At 43.9% G+C, this 15,496-nt stretch overlaps 15 non-coding genes across 15 annotated transcripts; 7 read left to right on the plus strand and 8 right to left on the minus strand.

Annotated features, from left to right (window-relative positions):
- Positions 1–1,063: 1,063 nt before the first annotated feature.
- On the minus strand, positions 1,064–1,145 carry trnas-gcu. Its single transcript has one exon. It is a non-coding gene; the product is annotated as a tRNA-Ser (tRNA).
- A 1,723-nt stretch (positions 1,146–2,868) lies between these two features.
- On the minus strand, positions 2,869–2,950 carry trnas-gcu. Its single transcript has one exon. It is a non-coding gene; the product is annotated as a tRNA-Ser (tRNA).
- A 264-nt stretch (positions 2,951–3,214) lies between these two features.
- On the plus strand, positions 3,215–3,286 carry trnah-gug. The gene has a single exon. It is a non-coding gene; the product is annotated as a tRNA-His (tRNA).
- A 2,799-nt stretch (positions 3,287–6,085) lies between these two features.
- Positions 6,086–6,167, minus strand: trnas-gcu. The gene has a single exon. It is a non-coding gene; the product is annotated as a tRNA-Ser (tRNA).
- Positions 6,168–6,430: 263 nt separating this feature from the next.
- On the plus strand, positions 6,431–6,502 carry trnah-gug. The gene has a single exon. It is a non-coding gene; the product is annotated as a tRNA-His (tRNA).
- Positions 6,503–7,330: 828 nt separating this feature from the next.
- Positions 7,331–7,412, minus strand: trnas-gcu. The gene has a single exon. It is a non-coding gene; the product is annotated as a tRNA-Ser (tRNA).
- A 264-nt stretch (positions 7,413–7,676) lies between these two features.
- On the plus strand, positions 7,677–7,748 carry trnah-gug. The gene has a single exon. It is a non-coding gene; the product is annotated as a tRNA-His (tRNA).
- Positions 7,749–9,049: 1,301 nt separating this feature from the next.
- trnas-gcu lies at positions 9,050–9,131 on the minus strand. Its single transcript has one exon. It is a non-coding gene; the product is annotated as a tRNA-Ser (tRNA).
- A 264-nt stretch (positions 9,132–9,395) lies between these two features.
- trnah-gug lies at positions 9,396–9,467 on the plus strand. The gene has a single exon. It is a non-coding gene; the product is annotated as a tRNA-His (tRNA).
- A 2,391-nt stretch (positions 9,468–11,858) lies between these two features.
- On the minus strand, positions 11,859–11,940 carry trnas-gcu. The gene has a single exon. It is a non-coding gene; the product is annotated as a tRNA-Ser (tRNA).
- Positions 11,941–12,203: 263 nt separating this feature from the next.
- On the plus strand, positions 12,204–12,275 carry trnah-gug. Its single transcript has one exon. It is a non-coding gene; the product is annotated as a tRNA-His (tRNA).
- An 828-nt stretch (positions 12,276–13,103) lies between these two features.
- trnas-gcu lies at positions 13,104–13,185 on the minus strand. The gene has a single exon. It is a non-coding gene; the product is annotated as a tRNA-Ser (tRNA).
- A 264-nt stretch (positions 13,186–13,449) lies between these two features.
- On the plus strand, positions 13,450–13,521 carry trnah-gug. The gene has a single exon. It is a non-coding gene; the product is annotated as a tRNA-His (tRNA).
- A 1,301-nt stretch (positions 13,522–14,822) lies between these two features.
- Positions 14,823–14,904, minus strand: trnas-gcu. The gene has a single exon. It is a non-coding gene; the product is annotated as a tRNA-Ser (tRNA).
- Positions 14,905–15,168: 264 nt separating this feature from the next.
- On the plus strand, positions 15,169–15,240 carry trnah-gug. Its single transcript has one exon. It is a non-coding gene; the product is annotated as a tRNA-His (tRNA).
- The last annotated feature ends 256 nt before the right edge of the window (positions 15,241–15,496 follow it).

Genomic DNA, 15,496 nt, shown 5'->3' on the forward strand with positions numbered 1-15,496 from the left:
ACTTCCCATTATTTTACATGACATTTATATGTAAAGTTCCAGAGCCACTCATAACAAAAGAACAGATGTGCATCCACCAAAGTTATATGAGTAACAGTGCTAAAGCTAACACTTATACCGATGAGTGCCAGACCTATGATTGTAAATGCAACATCAATGAAACCCTATGGGTAAGCAACCATATGCCAATAAGTGTAAAGCATGTTTTACAATCCTGAATCCTAAAATAACAGGTGGCCTCTAAAGACAGGTGGGCTGTTGTGTGAAAATGTTTGGGGAAAGTTTTGTGGCTGCATCCTGCACCATTATAAAGTGGGCCTTGGAGACAAACACGATCAGAAACACAAATGCACAACAACAACAAAAAGGTCTCTGCTGAGTGCTTGTTTCTCTGATCTCATCCACTGGAAAAAAACTAGATGGAGCAGTGGGATCCTTTTTTAGGGTTTTCACACAGCTGTGCGTAGCCATGGGCTAAGAGCACCCTATAATGTTCATAACTGCAAGCTAAAGGGCCTCTGAGCCCCAGGCTTAGCTTTGTTCCACACCTACATCCTCTGAAAGAGGAGAGCGCTAGCCCTAGTCTGCGGCTATCCTTTCCCATGCAGCTTCAGAGCAGGCTTAACTCCAAAGAGAATGCGTAACTCAGGAGATGATTGATAGCTTTGTCGGTTCGCGCAGAGGTGAAGAAAGGTGGTGTGAATGTTTCGCACGTGTACCCCGAAGGGCTGTGCTGGACAAACACGACACGTGGCCAGTGCGTGCCCTGCCGTGTGACAACAGACGTGTTCGGAATAATTATTTTCGACGGTGTGTGCACGGGTCTTGCATGTCATGCTTTTTGCAGGTAACAGACGCTTTCGAGCAGAGATTGTGTATGTGTACGAAAACACTCTCCCTTTTGTAAAACATTTTCCCAGAACACAGGCCTGATAATATACAAATTAAAGTGCAAGACAAATATAGAAGTGCATCATAAACGCTCTAGAATATCAAGATACAAGTTACATGAAGGTCATACGAGATTGAGGGTAACCATGTGCGGGAGTAGAAAGAAAGTTTGCGACAAGGATGGGATTCTAACCCATGCGTGCAGAGCACAATAGATTAGCAGTCCATCGCCTTAACCACTCGGCCACCTCGTCACAATAAACTGCTGCGTGAAACAATTGGGTCTGGAAAGGCAGTATTGCAATACTATTGCACATGATATACCATATCATACACATCAGAATACAAGTAAAATGTACAGTCCATCCAAAAACCTGACAGCATGACAACATACAGCTTCCTATGTGGTATCAGCATTTGGCTGCTTGAAAAAGGTCTGCCGGTCTTTTTATCTGTTTTGTATTATCAGCAATGATTTCTCTATTTTCAACAGTTTGTCACAAGTGCACGTCATGCATATCATGCTTTTTGCAGGTAAAACACACTTTCGTGCACAGATTGTGTGTGCGTACGAAAACACTCAATTTTCCCTTTGTAAATATTAGCCCAGGGCTAAGATTAAAAATGTGCAGTGTCAAAAACCCTTTAGATACCCACAAGGAAGTAAAAACATAATAATAATAAAAGAGCTCTATATTATGCAACAGTCAGAAATGTATGCTCTATATTACAAAATAAATATATTTATTAATTCCCCTTAGTTATTTGGTACAGTGTTTTTTTATCTGTTTTCACGAATATGTAAAACATATGTGCTCTATTTGTACAATATACAAACCTGCCAATGTACTGACTACTTTATGGAACATCGATGTAAGGAACATTGTACCTCACTTCAGCTTAACACATTAATCATGCAAATCATGTCATTCATAATTTACTGATGTCATACATGTAACTGCTTCTATACAATTTATAAATGTAATATCTAAACACACCAATACATTGAAAAAGTGTTATAGCATAGGCTATTATAAATACCCTTAACAGGAACTGTAAGTCTTATTAAAATGATTTTTTTTTTTTTGAAAAACACGCAAAATGCATAACTTGCAGTCCAATGTTTTAAAAACTCTAAATCAAAACAACTTTTAAATACAAGCACACTCTGCCACAATCAAAGGAAATTCTAGAAGAGACAAGAAAAAAGTTGTTTGAGATAAGAAAAAAGTGGTGTAGCCATCAAGCAAAAATCAGGCAAATCCAAGACTTCATTTCACATCTGAAGTTTATTCAGCTGGCTCCTCGAATAACCTGACCCTGTCTCTTTCATTACATTTTATTTGAAGTCCCATTCTCACATAGTGCTAGATTGCAAATGATTACATAAATAGAGATCCATTTTTTAACTGATCAAATTATGGAGTGAAGCGAATCAATTGGCTCCTAATTGCTTTTCAAATGATAATGGACCAAACCGACATTGTGTTAACACATTGCAGGTATGACATATTACCATTTTCTTTAGCTTTGAATAATTAAACAAATGGTTAGGTTATATGGCTGTGTCCACACTTTCACAGATTTTCACCAATTAGGAGCGTGTTGATTCACCTTAGTCTTTAATTTGATCAGTTGAAAAAATACCACTCTTCATGTAATCATTTACAGTACAGCACACCGTGAATGTTGGACTTTCGTTCTTTATGGTATGCATCACTATTTCTGACATGTCTAAAATTTCTGGATGAATGATCTGTGGCTCCAAGGAATAATTCTGATTTGATTCCCTACTTCTTGGTAACATATGCAGGAATACCTCCAACACACAATTGAGATGTCTCTCAACCCCAATTTTATTGAAGGTGAACTCCAATTGTTTTGCTTCTGGCTCTAAAGTAGGGAGCCTGGAATGGGATTACATTGTGAGAGCACTTATTGAGGGTAATCATGGGGAGGAGCAGAAGGAATGTCTCTCGACAAGGATGGGATTCGAACCCACGCGTGCAGAGCACAATGGATTAGCAGTCCATCGCCTTAACCACTCGGCCACCTCGTCATATTTTCTCTTCTATTTTCCTTTCAAATTGACAGCAAACTTGCCTTTATACTGTGTGGAGATTCTTATATACCTCATCATGTTTTGAAAGAGGGACCATGTCAAACTTTGCATGTGGTCTAGTAGTCAGGATTTCAGATTTTTACCCATGGTGCCCTGCGTTCAACTGCCTGCATATAAATTGTCAATGTTAGAGCCGGCTGTATGATCTAATCACTAGTGGAGGAAGAAGCAGTGATTGTCCAAGAGCCCCATAGGCTGGGTGCTGTGATCGTATAGTGGTTAGTACTCTGCGTTGTGGCTGCAGCAACCCCGGTTCGAATCCGGGTCACAGCAAGTTTTTGCTAGCAAGTCTCAGCTGTGTTGTGTGTCTCCTTTTCAAAATTCTGATTCATTCAATTTCTCTGACACTTTTCAGAAGTGTTGTATTGTTTTCCAAGGCAGAACATCTGCAGCTTTTTCATATGGTCTAGCGTCGTTAGGATTCCCTGTCTTCACCCTTACGTCCCGGGATTGACTCCTGGTATGGGAAGAAGGAATTTCTCAATCAAAACAATCAGAGGAATAATCTGCTGTCTCGGCTCAAAGGAATGGGTCAGAATGGATTCCTTCAGGACTTGGTGATGGACTGCTAATTCTGTGAACTGCTACGTTAATGGACTGCTAATTTCTTGTTCTCTGTGTTCGTGGGTCTGAATCCTATCCTCATCAGAATGCTTTTGTCTCTTCCTGCTCTGAGATACTATCAATCTAATACAGTGGTTTTTAAATTTGGTCTTGGGGACACATTACATTACATTACATTACAGGCATTTGGCAGACGCTCTTATCCAGAGCGACGTACAACAAAGTGTATAACCATAACCAGGAACAAGTATGACGAAACCCCTAGAGAGAAGTACCGGTCCAAGTACAGGGAACAACTGCATAGTTCAACTTGGACCCTGATGGTTAAACTGATTAACACTAACAACGAGAACGGCAACAACGCAATCTATGGAAAAATAAAAATAAATAAAAATACAAGTAGTCATTAAGACAGTTGATGTGCCTAAGGCACCTATGAAAAAGACTGCCTAGTTACAACCCTAAGTTTAGTCATTTACAGGGGGGAAGGGAGGGATGGGGAGAGGTGCAGCCTGAAGAGGTGGGTCTTCAGTCGTCGTTTGAAATGGGTCACAGTCTCAGCTGTTCTGACCTCCACAGGGAGGTCATTCCACCATCGTGGGGCCAGAACAGACAGGAGACGTGTTCTGGAAGTGCAGGTGCGAAGAGGGGGAGGTGCTAGGCGTCCTGAGGTAGCAGAACGGAGGGATCTGGCTGGCATGTAGGGTTTGAATATCTTGTGGAGGTATGCTGGGGCTGATCCCTTGACTGCCTGGTATGCTAGGACCAATGTTTTAAATTTGATGCGAGCTATAACAGGCAGCCAGTGGAGGGTAGTGAGCAGGGGAGTTACGTGGGAGTGTCTGGGGAGGTTGAAGACCAGACGAGCCGCAGCATTCTGAATGAGCTGCAGGGGTCTGGTGGCAGATGCCGGTAGTCCAGCCAGAAGAGAGTTGCAGTAGTCCAGGCGGGATAGAACCATTGCTTGGACAAGGAGCTGGGTTGAGTAGGTGGTGAGAAAGGGGCGGATTCTGCGGATGTTGTATAGGAAAAATCTGCATGCCCGGGTTACTGCTGCAATGTTGTTGGAGAGGGACAGCCTGTTGTCCATCATCACTCCGAGATTCTTGGCGCAGGGTGATGATGTCACTACGGTGTCCCCTAAGGAAATGGAAAAGTCGAGGAGGGGAGAGGATAGAGCAGGAATAAAGATTAGCTCCGTCTTTCCCGGGTTGAGCTTCAGGTGGTGATTGTCCATCCAGCTCTGAAAGTCCCTCAGGCAAGCGGAGATGCGGGCAGGGACCTGTGTGTCCGATGGGGAGAAGGAGAGAAAGAGTTGCGTGTCGTCGGCATAGGAGTGATAGGACAAGCTATGGGCAGATATTACAGGGCCAAGGGATCTGGTGTACATGGAGAAGAGAAGGGGACCAAGGACTGAGCCCTGGGGAACTCCGGTGGTGAGGGGACGGGGTGGTGATACCTTACCCGCCCAGGCAACCTGGAAGGAACGGTCAGAGAGGTAAGACTCAATCCAGTCAAGGACTGTGCCGCGGATCCCTGTTGCTGCCAGGGAGGACAGGAGGGTAGAGTGGTTCACAGTGTCAAATGCAGCGGAGAGGTCTAGAAGAATCAGGACAGAGGAGAGGGAGGCTGCTCGTGCGGCATGGAGTGACTCACTGACCGAGAGGAGTGCAGTCTCGGTCGAGTGGCCAGGCCTGAAGCCACACTACCTGTGACAGGACACCTGTGAACGCAGATTTTTTTGGTTCAAACTGCAATCACATAGTTTTAACAAGCTGTTAATTTGTCTTAATTACACTTTTCCTGCTTGGAGGAATTATTTATTCTTCATGGTATGCATCACCTTACGTCCCGGGATTGACTCCTGGTATGGGAAGAAGGAATTTTTCAATCAAAACAATCAGAGGAATAATCTGCTGTCTCGGCTCAAAGGAATGGGTCAGAATGGATTCCTTCAGGACTTGGTGATGGACTGCTAATTCTGTGAACTGCTACGTTAATGGACTGCTAATTTCTTGTTCCTTGTGTTCGTGGGTCTGAATCCTATACTCATCAGAATGCTTTTGTCTCTGTCTGCTCTGAGATACTATCAATCTAATACAGTGGTTTTTAAATTTGGTCTTGGGGACACCTGTGAACGCAGATTTTTTTGGTTCAAACTGCAATCACATAGTTTTAACAAGCTGTTAATTTGTCTTAATTACACTTTTCCTGCTTGGAGGAAATATTTATTCTTCATGGTATGCATCACTATTTCTGACGTGTCAAAAATTTCTGGATGAATGATCTGTGGCTCCAAGGAATAAGTCTGATTGGATTCCCTACTTCTTGGTAACATATGCAGGAATACCTCCAACACACAATTGAGATGTCTCTCAACCCCAATTTTATTGAAGGTGAACTCCAATTGTTTTGCTTCTGGCTCTAAAGTAGGGAGCCTGGAATGGGATTACATTGTGAGAGCACTTATTGAGGGTAATCATGGGGAGGAGCAGAAGGAATGTCTCTCGACGAGGATGGGATTCGAACCCACACGTGCAGAGCACAATGGATTAGCAGTCCATCGCCTTAACCACTCGGCCACCTCGTCATATTTCCCTTGTATTTTCCTTTCAAATTGACAGCAAACTTGCCTTTATACTGTGTGGAGATTCTTATATACCTCTTCATGTTTTGAAAGAGGGACCATGTCAAACTTTGCATGTGGTCTAGTAGTCACGATTTCAGATTTTTACCCATGGTGCCCTGCGTTCAACTGCCTGCATATAAATTGTCGATGTTAGAGCCGGCTGTATGATCTAATCACTAGTGGAGGAAGAAGCAGTGATTGTCCAAGAGCCCCATAGGCTGGGTGCTGTGATCGTATAGTGGTTAGTACTCTGCGTTGTGGCCGCAGCAACCCCGGTTCGAATCCGGGTCACAGCAAGTTTTTGCTATCAAGTCTCAGCTGTGTTGTGTGTCTCCTTTTCAAAATTCTGATTCATTCAATTTCTCTGACACTTTTCAGAAGTGTTGTATTGTTTTCCAAGGCAGAACATCTGCAGCTTTTTCATATGGTCTAGCGTCGTTAGGATTCCCTGTCTTTACCCTTACGTCCCGGGATTGACTCCTGGTATGGGAAGAAGGAATTTTTCAATCAAAACAATCAGAGGAATAATCTGCTGTCTCGGCTCAAAGGAATGGGTCAGAATGGATTCCTTCAGGACTTGGTGATGGACTGCTAATTCTGTGAACTGCTACGTTAATGGACTGCTAATTTCTTGTTCTCTGTGTTCGTGGGTCTGAATCCTATACTCATCAGAATGCTTTTGTCTCTGTCTGCTCTGAGATACTATCAATCTAATACAGTGGTTTTTAAATTTGGTCTTGGGGACACCTGTGAACGCAGATTTTTTTGGTTCAAACTGCAATCACATAGTTTTAACAAGCTGTTAATTTGTCTTAATTACACTTTTCCTGCTTGGAGGAATTATTTATTCTTCATGGTATGCATCACTATTTCTGACGTGTCTAAAATTTCTGGATGAATGATCTGTGGCTCCAAGGAATAATTCTGATTGGATTCCCTACTTCTTGGTAACATATGCAGGAATACCTCCAACACACAATTGAGATGTCTCTCAACCCCAATTTTATTGCAGGTGAACTCCAATTGTTTTGCTTCTGGCTCTAAAGTAGGGAGCCTGGAATGGGATTACATTGTGAGAGCACTTATTGAGGGTAATCATGGGGAGGAGCAGAAGGAATGTCTCTCGACGAGGATGGGATTCGAACCCACGCGTGCAGAGCACAATGGATTAGCAGTCCATCGCCTTAACCACTCGGCCACCTCGTCATATTTTCTCTTCTATTTTCCTTTCAAATTGACAGCAAACTTGCCTTTATACTGTGTAGAGATTCTTATATACCTCATCATGTTTTGAAAGAGGGACCATGTCAAACTTTGCATGTGGTCTAGTAGTCAGGATTTCAGATGTTTACCCATGGTGCCCTGCGTTCAACTGCCTGCATATAAATTGTCAATGTTAGAGCCGGCTGTATGATCTAATCACTAGTGGAGGAAGAAGCAGTGATTGTCCAAGAGCCCCATAGGCTGGGTGCTGTGATCGTATAGTGGTTAGTACTCTGCGTTGTGGCCGCAGCAACCCCGGTTCGAATCCGGGTCACAGCAAGTTTTTGCTAGCAAGTCTCAGCTGTGTTGTGTGTCGTTAGGATTCCCTGTCTTCACCCTTATGTCCCGGTGTTGACTCCTGGTATGGGAAAAAGGAATTTTTACAATAAAAACAATCAGAGGAATAATCTGCTGTCTCAGCTCAAAGGAATGGGTCAGAATGGATTCCTTCACGATTTGGTGATGGACTGCTAATTCTGCAAACTGCTAGGGTGATGGACTGCTAATTCCTTGTCCTCTATATGCGTGGGTTTGAATCCTGTCCTCCTCAGAAAGCTTCTGTCTCTTCCTGCTCTGAGTTACCATCAATCTAATACAGTGGTTTTTAAATTTGGTCTTGGGGACCCCTGTGAACGCAAATTTTTTGGTTCCAACTGCAGTCACATAGTTTTGAACAAGCTGTTAAAGGGGAATTGCACTTTATAACACTTCTGGGCTCGTTTTCACACCCACCCGGAATTTTGTGTGCATCCCAGACGGTTTTTAGGTTGCTTGCTTCAATATTTAGATATTTGTAGATTTTTGATTCCCGTGTGAGCAACCCCCCCCGCCCCCCGCCATCCAATGGGAGCCCATTCAACATCAAACTCCACGTTAGACTCATTGTAAACACATGTCCCTGCTTCTCATGACTGATATTGTCCTTCTAATGAATTTGTCGCCCTTCCGAAAGTGTCTGAGGAAGAAGGAGATTTTGTTTTTGATCATGGGATTGTTGTTCCCTATCGATTCGAGCCGGAATACACAGAAGAAGAGCTGGCTAATTTGCAGGCTGATTTGGGGTGTGAAATGGGCCAAACCGACATTGTGTTAACACATTGCAGGTATGACATATTACCGTTTTCTTTGTCTTTGAATACTTACCCAAATGGTTAGTTTATATGGCTGTGTCCACACTTTCACTGACTTTCGCCAATTAGGAGCCTGTTGATTCACCTCAGTCTTTAATTTGATTGGTTAAACATGTAATTATTTGCAATACAGCACATTGTGAATGTGGGACTTTATTCTTTATGGCATTCTTTGCTATTTCTGACATGTTTGTAGCATTTCTGAATGAATGATCTGTGGCTCAAAGAAATGGGTCTGATTGGATTCCCTACTTCATGGTAACATATGCAGAAATACCTTCCAACACAATTTACATGTCTATCAACCCCAATTTTACTGAAGGTGAACTGCAACTACACGCTGAACTAATTGTTTTGCTTCTGACTCTAAAGTTGGGAGCCTGGAATGGGATTTCTTTGTAAGAGCAGTAATTGATGGTAATCCTGGGGAAGAGCAGAAGAAATGTCTCTCGACGAGGATGGGATTCGAACCCACGCGTGCAGAGCACAATGGATTAGCAGTCCATCGCCTTAACCACTCGGCCACCTCGTCATATTTTTGTCTGTATTTTCCTTTCAAATTGACAGCAAACTTGCCTTTATACTGTGTGGAGATTCTTATATACCTCTTCATGTTTTGAAAGGGGGATCATGTCAAACTTTGCATGTGGTCTAATAGTCAGGATTTCAGATTTTTACCCATGGTGCCCTGCGTTCAACTGCCTGCATATAAATTGTCGATGTTAGAGCCGGCTGTATGATCTAATCACTAGTGGAGGAAGAAGCAGTGATTGTCCAAGAGCCCCATAGGCTGGGTGCTGTGATCGTATAGTGGTTAGTACTCTGCGTTGTGGCCGCAGCAACCCCGGTTCGAATCCGGGTCGCAGCAAGTTTTTGCTAGCAAGTCTCAGCTGTGTTGTGTGTCTCCTTTTCAAAATTCTGATTCATTCAATTTCTCTGACACTTTTCAGAAGTGTTGTATTGTTTTCCAAGGCAGAACATCTGCAGCTTTTTCATATGGTCTAGCGTCGTTAGGATTCCCTGTCTTTACCCTTACGTCCCGGGATTGACTCCTGGTATGGGAAGAAGGAATTTCTCAATCAAAACAATCAGAGGAATAATCTGCTGTCTCGGCTCAAAGGAATGGGTCAGAATGGATTCCTTCAGGACTTGGTGATGGACTGCTAATTCTGTGAACTGCTACGTTAATGGACTGCTAATTTCTTGTTCTCTGTGTTCGTGGGTCTGAATCCTATCCTCATCAGAATGCTTTTGTCTCTTCCTGCTCTGAGATACTATCAATCTAATACAGTGGTTTTTAAATTTGGTCTTGGGGACACATTACATTACAGTACATTACAGGCATTTGGCAGACGCTCTTATCCAGAGCGACGTACAACAAAGTGTATAACCATAACCAGGAACAAGTATGACGAAACCCCTAGAGAGAAGTACCGGTCCAAGTACAGGGAACAACCGCATAGTTCAACTTGGACCCTGATGGTTAAACTGATTAACACTAACAACGAGAACGGCAACAACGCAATCTATGGAAAAATAAAAATAAATAAAAATACAAGTAGTCATTAAGACAGTTGATGTGCCTAAGGCACCTATGAAAAAGACTGCCTAGTTACAACCCTAAGTTTAGTCATTTACAGGGGGGAAGGGAGGGATGGGGAGAGGTGCAGCCTGAAGAGGTGGGTCTTCAGTCGTCGTTTGAAATGGGTCACAGTCTCAGCTGTTCTGACCTCCACAGGGAGGTCATTCCACCATCGTGGGGCCAGAACAGACAGGAGACGTGTTCTGGAAGTGCAGGTGCGAAGAGGGGGAGGTGCTAGGCGTCCTGAGGTAGCAGAACGAAGCGATCTGGCTGGCATGTAGGGTTTGAATATCTTGTGGAGGTATGCTGGGGCTGATCCCTTGACTGCCTGGTATGCTAGGACCAATGTTTTAAATTTGATGCGAGCTATAACAGGCAGCCAGTGGAGGGTAGTGAGCAGGGGAGTTACGTGGGAGTGTCTGGGGAGGTTGAAGACCAGACGAGCCGCAGCATTCTGAATGAGCTGCAGGGGTCTGGTGGCAGATGCCGGTAGTCCAGCCAGAAGAGAGTTGCAGTAGTCCAGGCGGGATAGAACCATTGCTTGGACAAGGAGCTGGGTTGAGTAGGTGGTGAGAAAGGGGCGGATTCTGCGGATGTTGTATAGGAAAAATCTGCATGCCCGGGTTACTGCTGCAATGTTGTTGGAGAGGGACAGCCTGTTGTCCATCATCACTCCGAGATTCTTGGCGCAGGGTGATGATGTCACTACGGTGTCCCCTAAGGAAATGGAAAAGTCGAGGAGGGGAGAGGATAGAGCAGGAATAAAGATTAGCTCCGTCTTTCCCGGGTTGAGCTTCAGGTGGTGATTGTCCATCCAGCTCTGAATGTCCCTCAGGCAAGCGGAGATGCGGGCAGGGACCTGTGTGTCCGATGGGGAGAAGGAGAGAAAGAGTTGCGTGTCGTCGGCATAGGAGTGATAGGACAAGCCATGGGCAGATATTACAGGGCCAAGGGATCTGGTGTACATGGAGAAGAGAAGGGGACCAAGGACTGAGCCCTGGGGAACTCCGGTGGTGAGGGGACGGGGTGGTGATACCTTACCCGCCCAGGCAACCTGGAAGGAACGGTCAGAGAGGTAAGACTCAATCCAGTCAAGGACTGTGCCGCGGATCCCTGTTGCTGCCAGGGAGGACAGGAGGGTAGAGTGGTTCACAGTGTCAAATGCAGCGGAGAGGTCTAGAAGAATCAGGACAGAGGAGAGGGAGGCTGCTCGTGCGGTATGGAGTGACTCACTGACCGAGAGGAGTGCAGTCTCGGTCGAGTGGCCAGGCCTGAAGCCACACTACCTGTGACAGGACACCTGTGAACGCAGATTTTTTTGGTTCAAACTGCAATCACATAGTTTTAACAAGCTGTTAATTTGTCTTAATTACACTTTTCCTGCTTGGAGGAATTATTTATTCTTCATGGTATGCATCACTATTTCTGACGTGTCAAAAATTTCTGGATGAATGATCTGTGGCTCCAAGGAATAAGTCTGATTGGATTCCCTACTTCTTGGTAACATATGCAGGAATACCTCCAACACACAATTGAGATGTCTCTCAACCCCAATTTTATTGAAGGTGAACTCCAATTGTTTTGCTTCTCGCTCTAAAGTAGGGAGCCTGGAATGGGATTACATTGTGAGAGCACTTATTGAGGGTAATCATGGGGAGGAGCAGAAGGAATGTCTCTCGACGAGGATGGGATTCGAACCCACACGTGCAGAGCACAATGGATTAGCAGTCCATCGCCTTAACCACTCGGCCACCTCGTCATATTTCCCTTGTATTTTCCTTTCAAATTGACAGCAAACTTGCCTTTATACTGTGTGGAGATTCTTATATACCTCTTCATGTTTTGAAAGAGGGACCATGTCAAACTTTGCATGTGGTCTAGTAGTCACGATTTCAGATTTTTACCCATGGTGCCCTGCGTTCAACTGCCTGCATATAAATTGTCGATGTTAGAGCCGGCTGTATGATCTAATCACTAGTGGAGGAAGAAGCAGTGATTGTCCAAGAGCCCCATAGGCTGGGTGCTGTGATCGTATAGTGGTTAGTACTCTGCGTTGTGGCCGCAGCAACACCGGTTCGAATCCGGGTCACAGCAAGTTTTTGCTAGCAAGTCTCAGCTGTGTTGTGTGTCTCCTTTTCAAAATTCTGATTCATTCAATTTCTCTGACACTTTTCAGAAGTGTTGTATTGTTTTCCAAGGCAGAACATCTGCAGCTTTTTCATATGGTCTAGCGTCGTTAGGATTCCCTGTCTTTACCCTTACGTCCCGGGATTGACTCCTGGTATGGGAAGAAGGAATTTTTCAATCAAAACAATCAGAGGAATAATCTGCTGTCTCGGCTCAAAGGAATGGGTCAGAATGGATTCCTTCAGGACTTGGTGATGGACTGCTAATTCTGTGAACTGCTACGTTAATGGACTGCTAATTTCTTGTTCTCTGTGTTCGTGGGTCTGAATCCTATACTCATCAGAATGCTTTTGTCTCTGTCTGCTCTGAGATACTATCAATCTAATACAGTGGTTTTTAAATTTGGTCTTGGGGACACCTGTGAACGCAGATTTTTTTGGTTCAAACTGCAATCACATAGTTTTAACAAGCTGTTAATTTGTCTTAATTACACTTTTCCTGCTTGGAGGAATTATTTATTCTTCATGGTATGCATCACTATTTCTGACGTGTCTAAAATTTCTGGATGAATGATCTGTGGCTCCAAGGAATAATTCTGATTGGATTCCCTACTTCTTGGTAACATATGCAGGAATACCTCCAACACACAATTGAGATGTCTCTCAACCCCAATTTTATTGCAGGTGAACTCCAATTGTTTTGCTTCTGGCTCTAAAGTAGGGAGCCTGGAATGGGATTACATTGTGAGAGCACTTATTGAGGGTAATCATGGGGAGGAGCAGAAGGAATGTCTCTCGACGAGGATGGGATTCGAACCCACGCGTGCAGAGCACAATGGATTAGCAGTCCATCGCCTTAACCACTCGGCCACCTCGTCATATTTTCTCTTCTATTTTCCTTTCAAATTGACAGCAAACTTGCCTTTATACTGTGTAGAGATTCTTATATACCTCATCATGTTTTGAAAGAGGGACCATGTCAAACTTTGCATGTGGTCTAGTAGTCAGGATTTCAGATGTTTACCCATGGTGCCCTGCGTTCAACTGCCTGCATATAAATTGTCAATGTTAGAGCCGGCTGTATGATCTAATCACTAGTGGAGGAAGAAGCAGTGATTGTCCAAGAGCCCCATAGGCTGGGTGCTGTGATCGTATAGTGGTTAGTACTCTGCGTTGTGGCCGCAGCAACCCCGGTTCGAATCCGGGTCACAGCAAGTTTTTGCTAGCAAGTCTCAGCTGTGTTGTGTGTCGTTAGGATTCCCTGTCTTCACCCTTATGTCCCGGTGTTGACTCCTGGTATGGGAAAAAGGAATTTTTACAATAAAAACAATCAGAGGAATAATCTGCTGTCTCAGCTCAAAGGAATGGGTCAGAATGGATTCCTTCACGATTTGGTGATGGACTGCTAATTCTGCAAACTGCTAGGGTGATGGACTGCTAATTCCTTGTCCTCTATATGCGTGGGTTTGAATCCTGTCCTCCTCAGAAAGCTTCTGTCTCTTCCTGCTCTGAGTTACCATCAATCTAATACAGTGGTTTTTAAATTTGGTCTTGGGGACCCCTGTGAACGCAAATTTTTTGGTTCCAACTGCAGTCGCATAGTTTTGAACAAGCTGTTAAAGGGGAATTGCACTTTATAACACTTCTGGGCTCGTTTTCACACCCACCCGGAATTTTGTGTGCATCCCAGACGGTTTTTAGGTTGCTTGCTTCAATATTTAGATATTTGTAGATTTTTGATTCCCGTGTGAGCAACCCCCCCCGCCCCCCGCCATCCAATGGGAGCCCATTCAACATCAAACTCCACGTTAGACTCATTGTAAACACATGTCCCTGCTTCTCATGACTGATATTGTCCTTCTAATGAATTTGTCGCCCTTCCGAAAGTGTCTGAGGAAGAAGGAGATTTTGTTTTTGATCATGGGATTGTTGTTCCCTATCGATTCGAGCCGGAATACACAGAAGAAGAGCTGGCTAATTTGCAGGCTGATTTGGGGTGTGAAATGGGCCAAACCGACATTGTGTTAACACATTGCAGGTATGACATATTACCGTTTTCTTTGTCTTTGAATACTTACCCAAATGGTTAGTTTATATGGCTGTGTCCACACTTTCACTGACTTTCGCCAATTAGGAGCCTGTTGATTCACCTCAGTCTTTAATTTGATTGGTTAAACATGTAATTATTTGCAATACAGCACATTGTGAATGTGGGACTTTATTCTTTATGGCATTCTTTGCTATTTCTGACATGTTTGTAGCATTTCTGAATGAATGATCTGTGGCTCAAAGAAATGGGTCTGATTGGATTCCCTACTTCATGGTAACATATGCAGAAATACCTTCCAACACAATTTACATGTCTATCAACCCCAATTTTACTGAAGGTGAACTGCAACTACACGCTGAACTAATTGTTTTGCTTCTGACTCTAAAGTTGGGAGCCTGGAATGGGATTTCTTTGTAAGAGCAGTAATTGATGGTAATCCTGGGGAAGAGCAGAAGAAATGTCTCTCGACGAGGATGGGATTCGAACCCACGCGTGCAGAGCACAATGGATTAGCAGTCCATCGCCTTAACCACTCGGCCACCTCGTCATATTTTTGTCTGTATTTTCCTTTCAAATTGACAGCAAACTTGCCTTTATACTGTGTGGAGATTCTTATATACCTCTTCATGTTTTGAAAGGGGGATCATGTCAAACTTTGCATGTGGTCTAATAGTCAGGATTTCAGATTTTTACCCATGGTGCCCTGCGTTCAACTGCCTGCATATAAATTGTCGATGTTAGAGCCGGCTGTATGATCTAATCACTAGTGGAGGAAGAAGCAGTGATTGTCCAAGAGCCCCATAGGCTGGGTGCTGTGATCGTATAGTGGTTAGTACTCTGCGTTGTGGCCGCAGCAACCCCGGTTCGAATCCGGGTCGCAGCAAGTTTTTGCTAGCAAGTCTCAGCTGTGTTGTGTGTCTCCTTTTCAAAATTCTGATTCATTCAATTTCTCTGACACTTTTCAGAAGTGTTGTATTGTTTTCCAAGGCAGAACATCTGCAGCTTTTTCATATGGTCTAGCGTCGTTAGGATTCCCTGTCTTTACCCTTACGTCCCGGGATTGACTCCTGGTATGGGAAGAAGGAATTTCTCAATCAAAACAATCAGAGGAATAATCTGCTGTCTCGGCTCAAAGGAAT

The sequence above is a fragment of the Anguilla anguilla genome, chromosome 9 (assembly GCF_013347855.1).
Source record: "Anguilla anguilla isolate fAngAng1 chromosome 9, fAngAng1.pri, whole genome shotgun sequence".
Lineage (NCBI taxonomy): Eukaryota > Metazoa > Chordata > Actinopteri > Anguilliformes > Anguillidae > Anguilla > Anguilla anguilla.